The sequence below is a fragment of the Rattus norvegicus genome, chromosome 17 (assembly GCF_021556685.1).
Source record: "Rattus norvegicus strain SHRSP/BbbUtx chromosome 17, alternate assembly SHRSP_T2T, whole genome shotgun sequence".
Classification (NCBI taxonomy): Eukaryota; Metazoa; Chordata; class Mammalia; order Rodentia; family Muridae; genus Rattus; species Rattus norvegicus.
In genome coordinates, this window is record NC_141550.1 from 18,484,830 (window position 1) to 18,494,059 (window position 9,230).

General features: G+C 42.4%; 1 long non-coding RNA gene across 2 annotated transcripts in view; it reads left to right on the forward strand.

Annotated features, from left to right (window-relative positions):
- Positions 1 to 8,358, forward strand: part of LOC120097858 (uncharacterized) — an 85,138-nt gene extending 76,780 nt beyond the window's left edge. For both annotated transcript variants that reach the window (XR_015641184.1, XR_015641185.1), the window contains 2 exons: positions 3,646 to 3,825; positions 7,016 to 8,358. This is a non-coding gene — a long non-coding RNA (uncharacterized LOC120097858). The remainder of the gene's footprint in view (positions 1 to 3,645; positions 3,826 to 7,015) is intronic.
- Positions 8,359 to 9,230: the final 872 nt, after the last annotated feature.

Genomic DNA, 9,230 nt, shown 5'->3' on the forward strand with positions numbered 1-9,230 from the left:
TGAGGTCTTTATTTAGAAATGAATCTGGGCATGAGATGAGTGAAATGAAGTCATTAAGTCCGTCATTAAGAATGACAGATTCTCCCTCAGAACAACAGAGATTCCCCCAGACGTGTGATTTAGTCTCTGCTGAGTCACAGCCATTGTGTTTGGGACGTGTCCTGCTATGATAACCACACACCAGAGGGAATATGGGAAGGCTTTGGTGCATTTGAGCATTCAATGAATGTTTACCATTATCGATACTTATTATCGTTACTAATAGTATCTTACTGTATATTATCTAACAGTGATATATTATCTAGCTATACATTATCTAATAACTAGTATTATCATAAAGTACTCAGCGCATATGGCTTTCAAAACTTTTAAAAAAGTAGCTTAGTTATATTTGATTCATTCGTTTGTTTATTTTATGAATATGGAGCTGCATGCATGAGATAGCATGTGGAGCTGCATGTATGGGACAGCATGTGTGTGGGTCAGAGGACAAGTTTTGGGGAGTCACTTTCTTCCACCATATGGGGCCAAGGATGGAATCTGGGTGGCAAGGATTGGCGAAATTCCCTTTATCTTGGAGCAGTCTTGGTAGAACTCGGTGTTATTAAAATGGTAACCCATGGACTAGGGAAATAAATGGCTTAGTCAGGTGAGAGCTGTGTGTGCAAGCATGAGGATTTGAGTTTGGTCCCCAACCCAGCACCTGTGTAGCAAGCTGGGCATGGTGACACGTACCTCAGGTCAGTACCAGTCAAGTGGAGACACTGGGATCTCTGGGGCTAAGCTCATTGGCTAACCAGCTGAGAGGAATGAGGTGACTCCAGCTCTTATAAGAGACTGTACCTCAAAAAGGAAAGTGGAGTGGATTGGGGAGATGGCTTAGTACAGTGCTGTGACAGCCCCAAGGCCCTGAATTCGTATCCCAGTTACACACACACACACACACACACACACAGACAGACAGACACATACACACAGACACACACACACACACACAGACACACACACACAGACACACACACACAGACACACACACAGACACACACACACACAGACACACACACACAGACACACACACACACACACAGACACAGACACACACACACACACACACACACACACACACACACAACCCAGAATGGCAGCATGCATCTGTAATCCCAAAGCCAAGAAGGCAGAGACAGGAAGATCTCTGGAGATGTGATGGCTAGCCATTCTAGTTCAAACTGGCAAGATAGAGGCTCAGCAAACCCTGGTCTCAAAACCTGGGGTAGAGAGAGGGATCAAGGAAGACACAAGACATTGACTTCTGACTTCTACTTACACATATGTACGCGTAAACACGGGGGTAGAGTCAAAAGTTAATATTAACTTATAATGACCATAAAAACCTTTAAGACCTTTCTCATTATCGTTGTAATGATCTCAAACTTTAGTTTTCTCCTGTTTTGTTTCACTTTAGTTCTTTGAGACAGTACCTCACTATAAAGATCCAGGGTGGCCTCAGACTTGAGATCTGACCCTTCTGCTCTGTTCTCTGAAGACTGATTGAAAGTGCGTCCCCATCCTACCCATTAGGCTTTATCCTCTTCTATAAATGAGAAAGCATGTTTGGAGAACCGTAGCCCCCGACTGATTCTAGTCGATTCCAACTTTTAATACCTCCTCCATATTATCTGCTAGGAAACTGTAGAATTGGCAGGACAAATACCACAGAGTGAGAAATCCACAGGGGTATGGGTGGGTTCCACTGTGGACATCTGTCTTTTCCTTTCCAGACACAACTCCTCCTAGCCCACCATGTTACACTTTTAGAACATGAAAATCAAAACCTAACTGGCACATTTGCTTTTCTTCTACAACAATCTGGTGCTCACACAAAGCCGAGCATCCTGCCCTAACCTCTGCGGGAAGAGCTTGCCTGACAGAGGTGTTAGATACCGAGAGCCAACTCCGCTTCTTGTGCACTCTACACACAGTTGGGTGAGATTCAAAGCAGAGGATTTTCAGTGCTTCAGATGCAACCTTTTCCAAGAAAACCTTTGGCATGCGATAGCTGTGTCACGGATCATTTCGAAGAACCCCGTTCGAACCATGTTGTCATCTGGGCGTGAGGCAGAGAACGGGAGAGATATTTACTGGGCCACACAGCCAAGAGCTCTTTGTGGCTTCGGCATACACAGTTGATCAGGAAAGGCCTCTGTCTGCCAGAGCTGAAGCCTCGGGACTGAGTGTTGCCAGAGGCAGGTGACAGAGAAGCAATCACGGCTGTTTGTGGGCTGAAAATTAGAAATAACTAAATAAAGGGCTTGTCTGGGCTCCATAAAGATGGGACAGAAGTTAGATTTGTTCTGCATGTTGCATCCGAATTTTGGGAAATATTGACATTTACCGTCTAAGAATCCTAGTTGTGCAGACACTCTTCACTGACCCTCTTTGGGTCACACCACCTCCCTGCCATTCCAAGCCTGGTGAATATTCACAGCTTGTGAAACGTTAACAGTGAGGGTTTAAAAGGCACATTAACTTTATTCTAGAAGGTGTACCTACGGCATGGGTAATGTCACACGATGAAGCAAAGACCCCCAAAGAGCTAGTCCTACTCATAAACAGCCAGATTGCAGTGTAAGAGGCCAATACCAGAGCTCATTCTCAAAGGCGGAAATATGACAATGGGTTTCCTTTTAGAAGGGGGCCAGGACCTTTTCCACTTGTAAGAGAAGCACCAGTTTCTTATTTAGGACTGCTAAGAAGAGAAGACATAGACAAAAAAAAACTTAAATGTGCATTTTGGGAATCAAGTGAGTAAAAATATCATGTGAATCTTTTAATTTAGGAAGCCCTGGAGAAGATCCTTATTAATATAGAATTCGCTAGATAATAAAACAGTGCACATGAATTAAAAAATGCTATTCACAATGTATAGTCTCCATGCGTCTAGCAGCCATTCAGCTGAAGCATATGTAAACCTCTGTGCATACATATACATTCACTTACATGTATACACACACATATATATTCACAGATGTATTTACATAATATACACTTGAACATATATGTGCACATGTGCACATATGTAGATATAGAGAGATGTATTTACATAATATATACATGCACCTAAACATGTGTACACTCCTACACACATAAACACAGGCACACACATATATACAGATGTATTTATGCATGGAGCCATATTGGATTTGGGCCTAGCCGCTTTTTGAACTGCATGGCTCAAAGTGACTAGGTGACTCTGGGCTGTTTGGCCACAGAGACTCACCCCTAAGATGACTGCCTTAAGTCTTAAGAGTGTTGGATAAAGCCTCTCCCATGAATTTACAGCACAGGAAGATAACATTCAAGGGATGCCTCAGCTCCCTTAGCAGATACCTGTTACCTCCTGAATCAACACCCGGTGTACCTCCTGAATCAACACCCGGTGTCTCCACCGCCTGACCTCATTGTCTACCGCCTGACCTCTTTGCCTCCAGCTATCACTACCTATATCCGCACCTCCCCCTCCTCTGTGTTTCACAAAGGACACTTCCCCTACCTGAAAGCCTTAAAAGCTGTAATGTTCACCCCAATAAACGAGACCTTGACAACAGAATCTTGCTTGGTCTCCTTCTTCTCTCGCCCCCCATTTAGGCCCAAGGGTAGCGCCCCTTCGGGACCCTGAATAACTGGGTCCCCGCTGGCGGGGACAAGTGGCGCCCGAACACAGGGACCCCGAAGCAAGGCCGACTACAGGACGACGGAGATAAGAGAGCTGCAGTGGGAATCAAGGACTCTTCAGGCCGCATAGCTCGTGCATCACTGGAGAGGGAGGTAAGGTCTGGAGAGGGAGGTAAGGACCGGTCGAATAATTGTCGTCTAATTGCCGTGGGGAAGGTATGGATTTAGGAGGCTTGTTTCATAGGAGAGATCAAGCGCTCACTCAGGGAGAGAGGATTAAGAGTTAAGAAAAAGGATTTAATCAAGTTTTTTTGTTTTATTGATGAAAGGTATCCCTGGTTAATTTTAAGCAGTGTGGGGCTAGCTTAAGTAAAACTTGTAATAAAAAAGGGACAAGGTAATGGTAAAGTGTTTTTGCATATGCGTTCTTTTAGAGTTATATTTTAGTCTTTGGATCCTGACTAGAGATAGTTTACACCCTAGACATGAGAGAGAATGGGTTTGGGAAAAACAGTCCTCCCGGAATCTCCACGGATGCTTTGGAGAAAGAGAAACTTTTTAGAGCTCTCCTAGGAACAGAGGGAAGGCAGGAGATGTCCTGCCTCTCTGCTGGCTCCTATTGGAGAAATGCTTATTTCTGGTTCTGGGTTCTATAGGTAGGATATGTGGGTCCCTTCGGGTGGGACACCATCTAGTTTTTTCCCTCTTTATCTATTGCCTGTCCTTGGTACACCAAGCTATCCATGTCTGTCAGTTTATGTCTGTGATTTTTGTTTCTCATTGTTTAAATGTTTTATGTTTCGTGTTCAAAAGAAAAAATGGTAAAAACTTTTATCTGCAGTCGTTCACACCTTGACTTGGTTTTAACTCATTTCAAGAAGAGAACAATAAATAAAAAACAGTTTCAATTGGCTTTTGGAGCCTACATCTGTAGCTAGAAGCCTAAGTCTGCTGGACATGTATAGCCACTTCAATTTTATTTCTGATTGGTTTTAAATGTATAAATATGCTCTACACGCCTTGGTTATGTACTATTGGCTTTTAAGTTATTAGATATGGTTAAAAAGGTGTAACATTGGTAACAGAAAGTTGGCTTAAAATTGTAATTTAGATGAAGTCATTCTAGATAACATGTGACATGGGCCTGGTTGCCTTGTCACTGTCTGGCCTTAGCCTTAGATTGTAAGATCAAAAGCCTCTCCCTGTAATTTATGGCACAAGAAGTTTACATTCATGGAATGTTTTCAGCCTCAACAAGACCCTTCTGGGTCTCCAACAAGGTTTGACCCCTGCTGAGCCCTGCCCTTGCAAGTGGAAGCTTTTTGTTCCCAACTGGCTGTCTGGCCAGGTACTTCTCACCAGAGTCAGAATTAGGCTGGCCTTCCTGGTTATTTCCCTAATTTATTCAGGCCCTTTGTTACCAAAGTCTCAGCCAGGGTTCCCCACTGTGCTTCGCAGATACCTGCTAAGTGCTGTACTTTAGATATATAGTTTGGTCCATAAAGAAACCAGAGGCCTTTTCCTCTTCTGGCTTGACACGAAAAAAAAAAAAAAAGAAAAAAGAAAAAAAATCAAACAGGTAGAGATTGTTACAAGACTTACGAAAGATTGATGAGGTTTTAGAACTTGTGAGAGCATTACAGCCAGTTTGCTTACTCCAACTGCCATTTCAAGATAGATTTAGAGGACTGATTTTATACAATTTGTTTACGTCCTGGCCATTGTGAGTTTTCATTTCGTGAGCTTGCTTATAATTTTAGAGAGCCCATAAAGTGATATCATTAAAAATTTTACAAAAGAATGGCTAATAGCCTTATATTATGTAATTTTGTCGCTTCTTCAATGTAAGAAGTTAGAACCTTAAATCTCTCAGTATATATGGAAATTTTTACTACAAACCTTTGCTCTCAAAATGAGCTTTAATATTTGGGGAGTAGCTGTTGCACTACTCCAGAAAAGAATATTTGAAGCTAATTTTAAGCTTCTAAGGATATGTTAATTGGCTAACTACCTCACCTTACCAGAGGACTTAAGCCTTTGTTATCCTCATTGGAGATAAAGCTTCAGTTGTGTTAATACAGAATTATAGACTAGAGTCATGGAAGTATTTTAAAAAAGAAACCTGGTAAAACATATCTTATTCCAAACAACAATTAAATTGGTTATTACAAAATACTGATATTTGGCCTATCACATATACAAATCTCAGGCAAAATTGATAATTTTACTCTTTGCATGCTTTTGTATTTCCTATAAATTTGTGCATGCAACCCATAGGAAATGAGCTTACTATATTTATAGGTGGTTCATCTAATGAAAAGGCTACATGTATGATTGGATCACTTGTTTATTCTCTTCAGTTTCCCCTGCTTTAGCACAGATTATTAAATTACGTGCTGTAGCCACTGTTTAAAAAAAAATCAAGCTTTTAAGTCATATACTGATAGCCAATGTATGGCTTATGGTTTACAGTTGATTAAAAAGTTTCCCTTTTTAGATACTACTAGCCCTCAAATTATACAATTACTTAATGCTATATTAGAGGCAGGTTTTCTACTTAAAATCAAAGTGATTTCAGTGTGAATTGTCTGACAACTCACTGTCCTTTCAGTGCTCTGGCTCAGACAACTAAACAAAACCATAGACCCAGCTCTTTGAAAATGGTAATGGAGTTGATAACACACCCTCTTGAAAAGAGGAAGACTCCATTTGCTTACTTTCAACTCCCAGCTTCACCCTGCCGGCTCAGGGATTTCTAGTGACTAAATCTGGACAATATTTATAGGATTTGGCATCTCTAATTAATGCTTATGTTTAGGTAAATAAAGCTGGTGAAGGGCTGGAGAGATGGCTCAGTGGTTAAGAGCACTAAGTACTGTTCCTTTATAGGCCATTTAAGAACTCAAACTGGATTGCCTAGACCCCTTAGCAAGGGAGGACAATGATACCAGGCAGATTATAGGCCTTAAATAGGAATAGTTAGTCAAAAAAATCTCATTCTTTATATATCCAAAACAATAATGCTAGAGATAATAATTTGGTATAAAAGTCAATTTATAAATACAAGTGCTCAGTGTCCTCAATTTAATCCTCAAGGACTTATCTTAATAAATAATATTTTAACAATATTTTAATAAATAAAAAGGGGAGTTATCCCTGTATGCTAAAATATGCTCCTTTTATTTCAATTTTAAAATTTGGATGCCAAGAAACACTCTGAGTTTATGGCACCCTACAACTAAGCATACTTCTGCCTAGGTGAAATAGAAAGATCCACATATTGGCATGATCCTGTTCAGATATTTTATATGGGGAAGAGAGAATCTTTGTGTTTTTTCTACAGGATGCTACAGGAGTGTGCCAGCTGCCCGAGTGTCTGGTGAGACATGCTGATCCTGGGAGCATAAAGATTCAGCTCTCATGGTTCGGGTCCCTGGAGTCATTCCTGTGTCCTTGGAGGAATATGGAGGATTCCCACTCATCTTTTGTCATCACAGAAATTTTGGCGTTGCTACAGTCAGTGTTACCACTGCGTGTTCCCGTCCCACCACGGCCTATGCTCAGACCCTCTGTGCACTGCTGCTTGCTGCAGAAGACTGGACTCCAGCTGTTACCCCTGCCCCCCTCATTCCCCTGGTGACTCTTGCTGCCTTAACTGGTGCTATTGTTAGGCAAGCACAGTGGGTGAACTTTCTGGAGTAGTTGCTAACAATTGGGAATTCTAAATTTTATTACAGGAGAGGCTTGACTAGGCCCTTGGTAGTATGGCCATAACAGCTGAGGAGAACCAGATGAGGTGCCCACTACTTATCGGGAGAGGCTCAATTTCCACAATCTCTTATATTAATGCCATCTGGCCCCTACTCTTTCGCTCCTGGGCTCAAATAAGAGGAATGAGAAGATGACCTGATGTAGCTATCCTCAGCGACGGGCAACTTCCTCTGACCCTTGACCAATCTAAGACAGGAACCTTGGGGGCGACAAGGTGATCCTATGACGGATAAGGCTGGGGTTTGAGAGGTCGATCCTAAGACAGAGGTGGCTACACCCCGTTTAAATGTACGGGCCGGTCAAATGCTCCTCGGCCCAGTTTCTCCCCCAATAAACACACACGTATAGCCCAGAATGGTGTGTTACAACATAAGTTCATTCCTAGCCATTGGGGTGCAGTCCTAACTGCAAGAGTGGCTCACCATGGCCGAGCTGGGTACTCTGTGAGGCATGTCTGATCTCTCTCAGACCACTACTTCCGCCTAATGGTCTTTTATAAAAGAAAAATGGGGGAGATGCATGGAGCCATATTGGATTTGGGCCTAGCCGCTTTTTGAACTGCATGGCTCAAAGTGACTAGGTGACTCTGGGCTGTTTGGCCACAGAGACTCACCCCTAAGATGACTGCCTTAAGTCTTAAGAGTGTTGGATAAAAGCCTCTCCCATGAATTTACAGCACAAGAAGATAACATTCAAGGGATGCCTCAGCTCCCTTAGCAGATACCTGTTACCTCCTGAATCAACACCCGGTGACCGCCTGACCTCATCGTCTACCGCCTGACCTCTTTGCCTCCAGCTATCACTACCTATATCCGCACCTCCCCCTCCTCTGTGTTTCACAAAGGACACTCCCCCTACCTGAAAGCCTTAAAAGCTGTAACGTTCACCCCAATAAACGAGACCTTGACAACAGAATCTCGCTTGGTCTCCTTCTTCTCTCGCCCCCCATTTAGGCCCAAGGGTAGCGCCCCTTCGGGACCCTGAATAACTGGGTCCCCGCTGGCGGGGACATATTTATATAATATATACATGTACATATACATGTGCACATTCCTACACATATAAACACAGACATACACACACATATATACATATATATATACAGATTTATTTACACAATATATACATGCACATATACATGTGCCCATATATATACACATAAACACACACACACACACACACACACACACACACACACACACACACCTTTGTTCTTAGGCTCAATGAGGCAGAAGGGAAGTGACAAGGTTGGAGGTCTCTATCTCTATCAGGAGGTTAAACCCCTGTATGCACGTACAGAAAGAAGTCACCAGAGGTTTCTAGAACTCCCCATGGTTGCCTCTGCCCATCAGGGTTGTCTGGAAGAAGGCCTGTTTCCATTACAGTCTCACGATCATTTTAGATTAATCAGATTATCTCTTTTTTTTTTTTTTTTTTTTTTTTTTTGCTAAGACAATGCAAACTCCGAATGCTTTCTAGTTTTAAAGAAGCTTTTGCTCTATTTAGCTGCTCTGTGTGCTGGGGTGTGCCGGGACTGTGGCAGCAGTGTGGAGGTAGCCTGCCCTTGTAGAGCTCTTCTGCCAGCCAGATGCTTCCCTTTTGTTGAGCCTTCTCACATGCTTCCCCTCAGCCCCTGTCTGCTCACAAGGGGTGCATTCGGGTGATTGGTTCTTTTTATAAGAAACCACAAAACGGGACAAAACGGCATACTAGTTTTTAAGTAACTATAAATTTTTCATTAAAAGAAACAGAGTCAGGAAGTGGTAGGACAATTTTTAAGTACTAAA